Here is a 13,928-nt window from a genome sequence, read left to right as displayed (position 1 = left end):
GGTCCAGGGCTCTATGTCTTCCCGGCAGTCAGCAGAATGAGATAAATGTCGTAAGAAACAGAAAAACGTTTCCATGGCCTTGCACTTATACCTGTCCATTACTGTTGTTCTTGTGCTCATAAATATATGTATATAAACAAATAAACTGACTAATTTTAATTTTTGTTATTGATTCATGGCTCGCCCACGCCACTGAATAATTGTGCAAAGTTTCATCGTGATCCGAGAATGGGTGTGGTAGAAATACAAACATGTATAAACTTTTTACCAGAGAGACAGACAGGCGTAAGAGTGAGTTGATATAAGCGTTGTAATAATAAAAAGTCACTGTACAATATACAGACTTTCACATTCTGTTGTACAGGGACATTCTTATAGTCACACAGCGCCATTTAGTTTAGCTAATTTTAAGTGTACAGTGTCAACTTTGGTTTTATCATGAGAAAGAAGATGATGTTGTTTTTATTACTAGAGTCTCTTTAAATATAGGATACACGGGAATCAGCATCCTTGTCTTACACTTTTAACTCTTTCTCTCCTAATCGACGGTACAATCGTTGATCTGACCTCATTTAATTAAATTAATGTTTAATTTTTTTAACTTGACTTTGTGTTATATAAAAAGAGCATACATTTCCCTTTAATTCTATACCAAATACAACATTTTCTGATAACAAACGACAAAGCTTTGAAGCCCAATCATAACAGAATAGTGAAATAGTAATGAGAAAAATAAAGAAGTCCTTGAAAACGTGAAAAAATAATTACGGAAGGAGTTAAGGCATAAATGGATACTTAACATTTTTAGACCTTATTTGCTTGATATTAGCTTCGGTCTATTAACTTGACTTCTCAAGAAAAGTGTCGCGGGTAGATAAAGAAATGTTGCATACAATCATTTGCTAAGCGTGATACCTTAAAATACGTGAAACAGTGAAACTAAAAATAATATGTTTAAGTTATTTTTTTTTTCTTTTATGCATCCTACAATACGAAAAGTCCTAATTGTATTGAATATATCCTCCTGATCTAGTGCTCAGATGGAAATAAAGGTGGCCTTTGTTTTATAACGAGTTTGGTAGAAAGAGCATAAAAATAGTAGCATTACTTACGAATAAAACTAATTAATAGATCGATGCTGAGGTCGACAAAGATCGAATACATATTCACACGGAGACATCTACACACATGCACACGCCTATCACACACACACGTGCAATAAAGTAATCATCGGACAACCCTTCCATCCAAATTAGATGAAAGGGACGAAGAGTTATTTCCCTCTATTCATCTAAGCCCCAGGTATCCGGGACTCTACAGCAGACGCGAACATAAGGGATAAAGGGGGAAGCCGGTATATTAATGAATTCACGTGCTCAAATTCTATTGGTCTGGGGTCTTTATTGCATTGGGCAGTGTAGCTGGGGTCAATGAGGGTCTCGAAATGTCCGGGGCCTGGGGAGACCGGACATCCAGTAATTACATCAACATGCCGATGGCTTTGCTCTTCCAGCTTCAATGGGGAGGGGGGGAGGGAAAGGCTTAAAAAATGGGTGGAGGGGGTTCGTTGTCGGTTCAGTTCAGTGACAGGGTGGCCCAGCGGACTGGAGCAACAAATTATGTAGCTCGACTACGTCCAAGCAGTAAGTTTGCGATATAACAACTTTGAGGTTATGCAAACGCATTCACAGCTATACAAAGTTTATTAAAATTTAATTTTGAGTGGCTACAACAAAATAACCTTCTTAATGGACATAGTGATATCAAAACGTTTCCTATTTAACTTAAAGTCTCTTAACATTCACTGTCATTTATTGGCAATAACAATCGAACAGTAGGGCCCATTAATAAGCCTTGTCTGAAAGAGTCCGAAGATTGCAGTAGAGTGCAGAACTTCCGTATAGCAACACTGCTACAGATGCAACATGCACATTTTGTCACATCTAACTTATGCTTTAATGGACTATTGAAAACAATTAATAATAATAATAATAATAATCTTTATACTTGAAATTCCATTACAAACACTGAAAGTCATTGCAGAATTTGAAGTATCCTGACATTATCTAAAAGCATCTCGCAAGGAAAATAACAATAATTTTTTTCTATACAATAAAAGTTCCACTGATTTAACCAATGGGTTTCGGCGATGTCCAAGAGGACAAAATTGTGTAATTTTTCTAACTAGTAAAAAGATTTTACTAATTTCAATTCACTGCCTTCAATGTTGGTCTGTAGGCCTACATTTTGTATGCGTGCTACCAAAATCTGTAATTGTGATAATTAAAATATTAGAAGGTAATCCAAAATAGATGTTTACAGTATCTCTTTAACATTGAGCTGCATATGAACTCTATACGAGACCATCTATGTTTCCGTAAGATAAACCTTCTTTTTATTAGTGACCAACAAATGAAATCGAGTAACTACGCACGTAGAGAATGCCTTCTTTTCAAGCGAGATCTCTATCAACAAAATATAATCATGAACTGGGCGACCTTGACATTAAAGAGCTACTCCTAACACAATCATCATCGCGGTCTAGAATTGGGTGTTGGCCGAAACAAAAGGGGGGGGGATATTTTGTTTTCACCTGGATCTACTTCAGGGACAAAACCAAACACCGAGAAGTGACTACCTGGACAGAAGGGAAATATTCATGAAGTCGAACACATGGAAACTTTATCCCGGCGTCTTCTGAAACTCTCAGAGAAACAAACTAGACTTTCTTGAAAGAGAGTTCAACAGAGATCGGAGATTTTCATGAAGCTTTATTGGTGTAACTGGTGTACATTTCTTTATTCTTTGTCCTCATGATTATGTTGGAGGATTAAGATGACTAGACTAATATCTGAGATAAACTGCGCAGTGTTTTCCAAATCAAGAGAACTCTCCGAATGTGGTGTAAAGAATAAGCAAATATCCGTAAACTACACATTTGAAAACTATGGGATAAGAATAATAATTCAAATTTTAGCACCTGAGAATGAAATTGAAAATCTATAAACAAAGAAAAGATAACCGTGAATAGTCAATGTGCAAATCTCAAATATTCACGTTTCTCTACAACACGTAGATCCAGAGATCTGTAACACAGTACACATTTCGTTCTTATACCTGTACAAAAGTGAAGCTGCTAAGCGCTGAAGAATGAATGATGCCTGCATGTTGCTTGTAGGTAAAAACTAATACAGAAATGATGAGTGATAAAACAGTCCCGACTAGGACACGAACAAAGAACAGAATTTTATAAAATATATAACATAAAAAAGGTTTTTAATGAACTTTCTTCTTCTTTTATTGTACGTGTCACTTTCAAAAGGGTCGACTGAACAAAAAAAAAAATCTCCCCGGCGGGGAATCGAACCCCGGTCTCCCGCGTGACAGGCGGGGATACTTACCACTATACTACCGAGGAGATACAAAAACGTGGTTAAATTAGTTTTCATACTATGTGTGGCAGTGTATTGATTTCGAAAAGGTTAAAATTTATCTGATTACTGATGATAGTGGAGATAAGATTATATCTTTTTAACAGTGTACCTTTGTAACATAGTGTATTTTCATTCCAAGCTTTGACAGGCTACCTAAAATGTTTTATAAGTAAAGTTAGCTATAGACTATATTTTAATCTACTTTTTTTTCTCTTCTTTACTTTTCTTTAGTAAAACTCCAAAATTTTGTTCCCATTAAAAAAAAAACAAACCAAAAGGTTACGAATATTTGTTTGTTTATATGTTCACTTAACTAGCCCTCACTAGACTTCAGAAGAGACACTTACATCTATTCTGAAACTATTTAGAGCCTTTTTTTCCCTTGCTTATTGTGTGTTTGATCAAATGGGGCTATATAGGTTCATCTACAAATAAATAAATAAATAAAATAATAACGATAAATGAAAAGAATACAAACGTAGTCTGGTTGAGAAAATGCACCCTCCCCTCCCCCAACCACTTTACGTCCAAATTTCTATTGATGACCAGGAGCTACTTCATTGTCAATTTCTACAATAAGGTTGCAGCTATTTGGCAGACATTTTTCTAAGTGATTCAAAGTGACTTACGGAGCTGGGAATTATCGGTTAGGTACGAAAGTGGCGCATTCAAGGCCCGCCAAGAGTTACAAGGCTCACGCTAAACCTCTTCGAGGATGTCATGCAGCCAGCACAACGACCAACCATTTTTAACACCCCCCCCCTTTCCACACAAAAAGAAATCCGGTAGAAAGAAAGTATTAAGAAATGCTAACCCCCCCCCCCCCCTCCCTGCATGAAATCATCTCACATTAAAATGTTTAACCCAAACAGGGATTTGAACGCCATTGCCTCGTTTCGAAAGCCAAAGACACGATCTCTCTGCCAAAACACACAGTGTCTTTGCGTACTCGGATGATCGATAGGATTATGACACATTTCGATGTATGGGACATGTTCAACAGATGAAGACATTCCTTCAGAAGTTTGCGTTTATTTAAAGACTTTGTTAATTAACTGGCTCTAAAACATGTATACACTTAAGCGAAAGCCTATTGATAGGTGCTTAGCACCATCTTTGCTATTTATTTATGTCTGATGTAAATTATTAGCTTGTTCGTTGCTCGAATGGTATGACCAAGTAGCGTTATCTTTCAAGGGGAGTAACTCTTACAAAATGAAAATGACACTAGTTACTTAACTTGCTTGCAGGTCTGGAGCCAAGAATCAAGTCAGACCGCCCCCACTTCGTAAACTGAGATAGCCATCGGCCGGAAAAATACAGTTGACGTCTGTGGTCAATACATGACGTTAGGTTGAGTGTTAGTTCGTGAGTATGAGTGGGTCAACAAGCAAAATAGGTCGAGTGAAAAAATGTTGAAAGTGGACGAACTACAAACGATCAGCTATGTTGGTCGAAGTGCAATAAGTAGCAAGTCATAGCCTTTAATGTCCATACGAATATGTTGGCTTTCTAAAGATAGCCTACCGGTATAAAGTAATATTGGGTAGACAAATGCAACTTTTAGAAGAGAATTTTAAACAGAAAATTCAAGTTGGAAATGGTATAAGACATAACTAGAAAATTATAACACATAATACTAAAACATGTAATGTGCCACTTGATAGTATTACCGAGTACTACTAAATATTGCCTGGAAAATGGTGTCCAGGACCGGATAAGGGGCTGAAATAGCTTATCAAGTCTAAATACGTTCCTGGGGACCCTTTTCATACATATGTCAGTGATAAATATGAATTTTGAATACACAGAGAGTTAAATTTTAACTTAAATTGATATACAACTGAGAAGTGTAAAAAATATATTCTAGAATAGAATACATAGACAAAGAAATAATAAATCTTCAACTTAAAAATCATATTTATTCATAACAGGCGCAGACTAATTAGTCACATAGTGATAGACAAAATCCTTTTTGGGCCCTAAGAAAGTAGAACCTTTAAGCTATTGAGTTACCTGTAGGCAAATTCTGCATTGACCGAGCCGATGATGTTAAGACGAGTCTGCTTTGCGGAAATTCACTGAGGTCTAATTAGGCATCCATTGAAAAATTAATTACACTGATCATTGTAGTGCTATACTATAACTGTCTTACAGACGTGAAAGAAACGAAGAAATTCAAAATTTCAGAAGCTTGTAAGATTCAAATAAAACTGCAGTGAAAACGTAAAGCTTGAGCAGTAGAAACTATGATGGTTAATTTGTATAGTAAAGTAAATGTACCCTGTCAGTGCCAATACAATACAAGGTCGCAGATTTTCTATTTTATTTTGTATGTTAACAGGGCCGGCCTTAGATAATTTGAGGCCCTAGGCCAAGAGAATTTGGTGGCCCCAAATGAAATAGAAAACAAAAAAATGAACAGCGAAAAAATGAAATAACCGAGTGTACTCCAACATAACACTGCGCACATGTCTTGCTATTTCTTCTGTAAAAAATATATTCATAGTCCTGTGAGAGACCCCCATCAGTTAGAGGACCAAGGCGGCTGCCTAGTTTGTTAGTATCAACATGACAACTAACATTAAAACTTCCTCTCGTTTTCTCTCCGAGTATGTAATCGATAACGACATTGCAACATCGAATCTGATCTCCAGACTTGCTCAATATTAAATTGGGAGATTACATCTCGTTAAAATTTGCATATATCGAATAATTCGGAAACCAGTCCTCACTCCAGTGTCTGCGAGAGGTCGGAAGGGGGTGTTCCTCGGAGCGTCATAATGAGTCATTCGTGTGACTCACAAGAAAGAGAAGAAGTGTGTGCGGGGGGGGGAGGGCACCAGAGAGAGAGAGGTTAAATTGTTATTTTTCTTGACTCGTGGTTCCCCTCTTAAGAAAGGGCGGGGCGATACAGACTAAGTCAAATGTCTGCGTCTGACAAAACAAGTCTACGAATTGAAGGATTTGTTGCTGGGGTTCCCTCAGGCAGATGCGTAGCTACCAATGTGTGGGTGGTGCGGGCCGCACGGCGCATCATATACCCTAGCTACGCCACTGCCCTTAGGTTAACGCAGGATCGAATTAACGACAGTGCAAGCCTCCCTCAACATTTCTAACCAAATATTCTTATATCAAATATATGAAAATAAGGAAACTATGATGAAATGATGTTGTTTCATATTTATTAACCATATGCTTTCATGTTTATTTAGATTATTAAGTGCATTTATATTGAAGCTTGAACAAAAAAAATCTGGAATAGGGCCTTCACTAACTTAATATCCGGCACTTTGTCCACGCAACTTTAGTAAATATAAGTTCAGAAAGTATCTGGGAACTCAAACACATGTCCACTCCAAGAAAGACTAGATGGACCACTCACTTAGGACATTTTTTTCCCGCTGATTATTTCTAATAAACAAATAATATTATTGATTACTCAACTTCCGTCCGTGATTTTCCACAACAGGTGTGACCTTGTGACCTTTCTATATTCGGTGGACGGATGGATTCGAATCATGCACATAAACTACTTGGTCACAGATGCACCTCAAGAAACCATAGGTCGCAAATGTAACTTTGCTTATACTTTTGACTATAACTCTAGATCTAGATTGAATTGGATGGGGTCTGTATCGATGGAAACAGCTGGTTATTGTTGTAAGTCTATAGAAGAACATGCCAAAGGATGAAAAACTTTAAGCAAATAGAAAGCCGGTTGATAATTTTGCGATCTATTGGGCAGGTGATGTCAATGTCATCTGTTTCTATGGCCCATGGTTAACGAGCAGGGTGTCATGTAGCCAGCACAACGACCAACCGCCTTTACTTTACCCAACTAAAGTCAGGTACCCTTTAGAGTTGGATGGACTCAGGGGCACCCTAAAAATCTCGAAGTTCAAAATCCATCGAGATTCGAACCCAGGACCCCAGGTTTGGAAGCCAAGCGCTTAACCACTCAGTCACCGCGCAACCTATAGCCTCATATAAAAGGCCATATTTCAAAAGTAACTATTTAAAGCTTATAATCTCTTATTTTTGATAGCGCTACGAATGGAACTGTGTCTATATTTTAATACTTCAACCTGCTCTGAGCAATGTTGATCTAGCTCTCAGAAGCATCGCCTTACTAATTATATTTACTGTAGCCCTCCAGAATGTCTCAACCCGTTCATGAGTTACATGTCACAATCAAGTGATTCTCAAGTCTAAATGATTCTAATTTCTTGAACACAGACCTAGGGCGTATTTACACAATGCTGTGGTCGAATGGGAAAGGTTCTACAAACTGAAGAATAGCTCAGGGCGACACCACACCTAAATCCGGCTATGACAACAAGCTTGTCCTAGGTTACAATTTCTGGACCATCGTACAGACAATCGAAGAAGTCCAAACGTCTTGCAAGTTTTTCAATGTTTTCCCACAGGCTAAACTTGCTTCACGTTTGAAACCAATCAGAGAGAACGTGACAAACGTCAACAAGTGTGTCGTGACATTCGATTGGTTGAACTGTGAAAACTTCCCATCAGATCTTATGGTACGCCAACAAGGATTGGCTAAATATGGGGCGAAGCATGAGGAAAATTCACTGAGATGTTACTACCTAAAACTAACAAAAGTTTAAGTCTAAAAAAGATTAAATTATTCTTTCCTGTACTCTTTGATGTCTTTTAAAAGTATAAATAAAATAAGATGTTTTATTCAAGGGCTATGTTTACCAAATATAAAATATTTTTATTTATTTACTTAAGTCCGAACTTTGTATCCTGAAAGTCATCCTTTTGGACAACTCTGTTTCTGGTGTCTACGGTTAACGAGGGTTTCATGTGGCCAGCACAACGACCAACCGCCTTTACTTTTCCCCAACTAATGTCAGGTACCCATTAGAGCCTGGTGGACTCAGAGGCGCCCGAAGATCCGGAAATAGAAAATCCCCGTCTTCACCAGGATTCAAACCTCGAACCTGGTTCGGAGGCCAAGTGCTTTACCCCTCAGCCACCGCGCTTCTTATATGTTTAATAAGATGAATCTATTAGATCGTCAAAAGTATTGACTTCATATAAATCTCTCTAAAGGTTTGGTCAATATTGAAACATACTTTAAGAGAAGCTTTCGTTTTCAGATCGGTAAAAATTAAAAGAAGTAAGATTTACTTGGCATGCCTAGAATGAGGGGGGGAGGTCGGAGAAAGTTTGAATGACAGTTTGCATTGATAAAAGCATCTGGGGGGGGGAGAAATGGTGAATACAATGACCCATCGATCTGTTTGCATAGATTTACGCTCAGCGGCCTGGTGTTGGTATAAAGGTTACATCTTGTATAGTGACAGTGGAATGCAATGTTTACAGAGTACGTGCTGTAGAAAGGATGGTGTTATTGATACATAGAGGATATATTTTTTTACATCATTTATATTAGTTGTACAATATGAAGGAAAACATAAGAGAGAACTGATCAGTTAATGTACTTAGAATCGTCTCGCGCTTTGAAGAAAATGACAGTAGGCTTCATTACACCAATAGTTCTTCTATTTCCTCATAACCGCCTCTATCATTTATCAAATTTTCCACATTGGAGTATAATTTGTTGTAAGTCCGGCATCAACCTTTTTTTTTTTTAATTCCCACTTTGTCTTCATGAAACTAGACTAGCTGCCCTTGTTACAACGTGAGACATGTAAACTAATGGCAACACAATGTCTACCTGGACAAACATGTGACCACATTTAATTTTGTATAATGTATTCTTATTCTTTTTTTTTAGCATTAATCTTAAAACAATTCGGCTAATTAGCCGCTTCTAAATATTAACGTGAAAAATAATAAATGTATGTTTGACCACATCAATGTTAACTAAACAGCAGTTGTTACCCCCCTTTTGTTTTTCTTTCCAAAGTATAATTTTCAAGGAATGCCATCTTCATATAGAAAAATACCTGATCTAGCAAATACTCTATGTTATAAAGACCAAACATTTCTAAACACCAGTGAAATCCATGAAACTTGTAAAGAGATATGATGAAAAAATTTAGGTATAATTTAAAAATGATGTTTTTTAAGCATGAAACACCTACTTTTAGCTGTACAATACAACTACAGGTTTAGCTGTACAATACAACTAAAGGTTTAGCAGTACAATACAACTAAAGGTTTAGCAGTACAGTAAAACTAAAGGTTTAGCTGCACAATACAACTAAAGGTTTAACTGTACAATACAACTAAAGGTTTAGCTGTACAATACAACTAAAGGCTTAGCTGTACAATACAACTAAATGTTTAACTGTACAATACAACTAAAGGTTTAGCTGAACAATAAAACTAAAGGTTTAACTGTACAATACAACTAAAGGTTTAGCTGAACAATACAACTAAAGGTTTAACTGTACAAAACAACTAAAGGTTTAGCTGTACAATACAACTAAAGGTTTAGCAGTACAATACAACTAAAGGTTTAGCTGTACAATACAACTAAAGGTTTAGCAGTACAATACAACTAAAGGTTTAGCAGTACAATACAACTAAAGGTTTAGCAGTACAATACAACTAAAGGTTTAGCAGTACATTACAACTAAAGGTTTAGCAGTACAATACAACTAAAGGTTTAGCAGTACAATACAACTAAAGGTTTAGCTGTACAATACAACTAAAGGTTTAGCAGTACAATACAACTAAAGGTTTAGCTGTACAATACAACTAAAGGTTTAGCAGTACAATACAACTAAAGGTTTAGCTGTACAATACAACTAAAGGAAATTGTGTTGTTATTACAAGAACTCTTTCCTCATATAAAGACAACACAACAGAAAAATATACATAAATACAACAGACACAACATAAAGAGTTCACTGAGCGACTACACACAGGTATCTTGGTTCTTTCATGTTTCTTGATCAGCTTCTATTCCAGTCACACACACACACAACTTTATGTGTTTGCCTTCGCCATAACTTTACACTAACCTTAGACATTACTTGTAAACTAGCCTTAGACATAACTTCTACACTAACCTTAGACATAACTTATACACTAACCTTAGACATAACTTCTACACTAACCTTAGACATTACTTGTAAACTAGCCTTAGACATAACTTCTACACTAACCTTAGACATAACCTATACACTAACCTTAGACATAACTTCTACACTAACCTTAGACATAACTTATACACTAACCTTCGACATAACTTCTACATTAACCTTAGAAATAACTTATACACTAACCTTAGACAAAACTTATACACTAACCTTAGACATAACTTATAAACTAACCTTAGACATAGCTTCTACATAGACATAACTTCTACACTAACTTTAGACATAACTTCTACACTAGCCTTAGACATAACTTATACATTAACCTTAGACAAAACTTATACACTAACCTTAGACATAACTTATACACTAACCTTAGACATAACTTATACACTAACCTTAGACATAACTTCTACACTAACCTTAGACATAACTTCTACACTAACCTTAGACATAACTTATACACTAACCTTAGTGATAACTTCTACACTAGCCTTAGACATAACTTATACACTAACCTTAGACATAACTTATAAACTAACCTTAGACATAACTTCTACACTAGCCTTAGACATAACTTATACACTAACCTTAGACAAAACTTATACACTAACCTTAGACATAACTTATACACTAACCTTAGACATAACTTATAAACTAACCTTAGACATAACTTATACACTAACCTTAGACATAACTTATACACTAACCTTAGACATAACTTATACACTAACCTTAGACATAACTTCTACACTAGCCTTAGACATAACTTATACACTAACCTTAGACATAACTTATAAACTAACCTTAGACATAACTTCTACACTAGCCTTAGACATAACTTATACACTAACCTTAGACAAAACTTATACACTAACCTTAGACATAACTTATACACTAACCTTAGACATAACTTATAAACTAACCTTAGACATAACTTATACACTAACCTTAGACATAACTTATACACTAACCTTAGACATAACTTATACACTAACCTTAGACATAACTTATACACTAACCTTAGACATAACTTATACACTAACCTTAGACATAACTTCTACACTAACCTTAGACATAACTTATACACTAACCTTAGTGATAACTTCTACACTAGCCTTAGACATAACTTATACACTAACCTTAGACATAACTTATAAACTAACCTTAGACATAACTTATACACTAACCTTAGACATAACTTATACACTAACCTTAGACATAACTTATACACTAACCTTAGACATAACTTATACACTAACCTTAGACATAACTTCTACACTAACCTTAGACATAACTTCTACACTAACCTTAGTGATAACTTCTACACTAGCCTTAGACATAACTTATACACTAACCTTAGACATAACTTATACACTAACCTTAGACATAACTTCTACATAGACATAACTTATACACTAGCCTTAGACATAACTTATACACTAACCTTAGACATAACTTCTACATAGACATAACTTCTACACTAACCTTAGTGATAACTTCTACACTAACCTTAGACATAACTTCTACATAGACATAACTTATACACTAACCTTAGTGATAACTTCTACACTATTTTTAGACATAACTTCTACATTAACATTAGACATAACTTCTACATCAACACGAGGCATAATTCCTACACTAACCCTAACCATCAACGGATACTTAACACTCAGTTGCAGTGTACAATGACGTCCAGACACAGTACAGTATTATCTGTTGTCAGCACCTACTTGCAAGACTTACAACTATAAAACATGAACATTATTCCACTGCGCAGCTACTGTCTAAATTCTATGAAGACTGTAATTGAACACCACCAATAGAAGACGAAGACTCAAACCAGCTGGTCCTACTCACTTCTACCCATCATGCCAATATATATTACAAGGCTCATCCTAGACTATCATTTGAACCTAAAAGTATTGATCCCATGACCTCACAACTACATTTTTTATATGCAGACTAGTCAAAAGCGAGGACGAGATTATTAATGGCTCAGTATAGAGAGACAGGTGGCCACACGATTATGCGAAAAGTGTGGAATTAGAACAATAAAGAAAAAAAAACATTTAGTTTTCATGGAGCTCATATGTATTTATCTATATATAAAAGATATGATTTCCTTTCTAGGACAAAGTCGTACAAATTAGAAAATAGGTTGCCTGAATCAGCCAGTAAAACCAACAACTTATCAGAGTTTAACTGATTAACATGCATGACTAGATTGACACGTGAAAAGCGTTGGACGTAATTGTCTTCTCTTTCAAAGTGACGTCTGTAATCTATAAAATAAGATAAGAGGATAAGGAATAATGGAATTTGTAATGATTTGTGTTTTGTTGTTGTTTGTTGTTTTTTTTGGCACATCGGCACAATTTAGGCCATGTCGTGCCCCTTGTGGAATTTGTAATGAAAGAGTTTTGATGTATAGAAATACGTGATAGTACTTGAAACGTTTGAGATTAGCGATATGACCAAATGTACATTCTATTGTTGAATGTAGAGGATGACGCAGAGTAAATAGAACACATTTATATGATCAGCTAAAGCAGGGGTTCTCAACCTGTGGATCGCGACCCTCTTGTGGGTCGATTGACCATTTGCCAGGGGTCGCTTAAGATCATCGAAAATATGGATTGTTATTGCCTACTCTTCTATTGCTGTATGTGTGTGTCAGAGGGGGGGGGGTGGTCGCGGCAGAGAAAAGGGGGGGGGGTTGTAAAAAGGGGTCGCCGAGCTTAAAAGGTTGAGAACCGCTGAGCTAAAGAATACAACTTAGTCCTAAAGGAGTCTTGATTCAATGATATTGTAGGAACCAGAAATTTGAAAACTTCTACAGAATTTTGTCAATTTTTATGTAAATTGTGACAAGTCAACAACTTTGATAAAAGCTGAACAAACTCAGAGATATCTAAATCTTCATCTCTTGTCTTTACCTCTGTGTATTTTTTTTTTTAAATTCTTCTTATTCATTATAGAAATAAACACCGTCTCCCCTCAAACATAACCCTCGTCCTCTATGAATCCAAACATGAATGAGTTCTTAGATTCCAGTGAAGATATTTCAAATATAGACATTGAAAAGGCTTTAAAAAAAAAACCCACAAGATTTTCTATAAGTTTATTTATTACAGACAACAAAGAAACAGGGACTTCACTTGTATGTCAAGCTCGTTGTTAAGCTTCGTCACACAAAGGGAAGGAAATATGTTATGTTGACAAATCAATCCATGTCGTCAAAGTCAAGATCTACATTTCCAACGGGAAACTTGAAAAGTTCGGACTGTAACAACCAATCGTATTGTTTGTTAGTTAGCACTCCCTAGATGGGGAGGTAATGGGTAGGGGCGAACCACACATTTCAAACATCTTAACCAATCCACCCGTTTTAGTTAGTATAGCAGGCAGTGAGGGGGAGTCAACAACAAAAGTCTCTTAATCAAAAAGCTCA

The 13,928-nt window shown here is 36.1% G+C and overlaps 1 protein-coding gene and 1 non-coding gene across 4 annotated transcripts in view; both read right to left on the bottom strand.

Annotated features, from left to right (window-relative positions):
- LOC106051164 (uncharacterized) overlaps window positions 1-13,928 on the bottom strand; it is a 109,753-nt gene that overhangs the window by 29,313 nt on the left and 66,512 nt on the right. The gene's annotated exons all lie outside the window — the stretch shown is intronic.
- Trnad-guc (transfer RNA aspartic acid (anticodon GUC)) lies at window positions 3,347-3,418 on the bottom strand. The gene has a single exon. It is a non-coding gene; the product is annotated as a tRNA-Asp (tRNA).

The sequence above is a fragment of the Biomphalaria glabrata genome, chromosome 17, assembly GCF_947242115.1.
Source record: "Biomphalaria glabrata chromosome 17, xgBioGlab47.1, whole genome shotgun sequence".
Classification (NCBI taxonomy): domain Eukaryota; kingdom Metazoa; phylum Mollusca; class Gastropoda; family Planorbidae; genus Biomphalaria; species Biomphalaria glabrata.
Note: the sequence above shows the minus strand (reverse complement) of the source record. Positions and strands in the feature narration are given on the sequence as shown.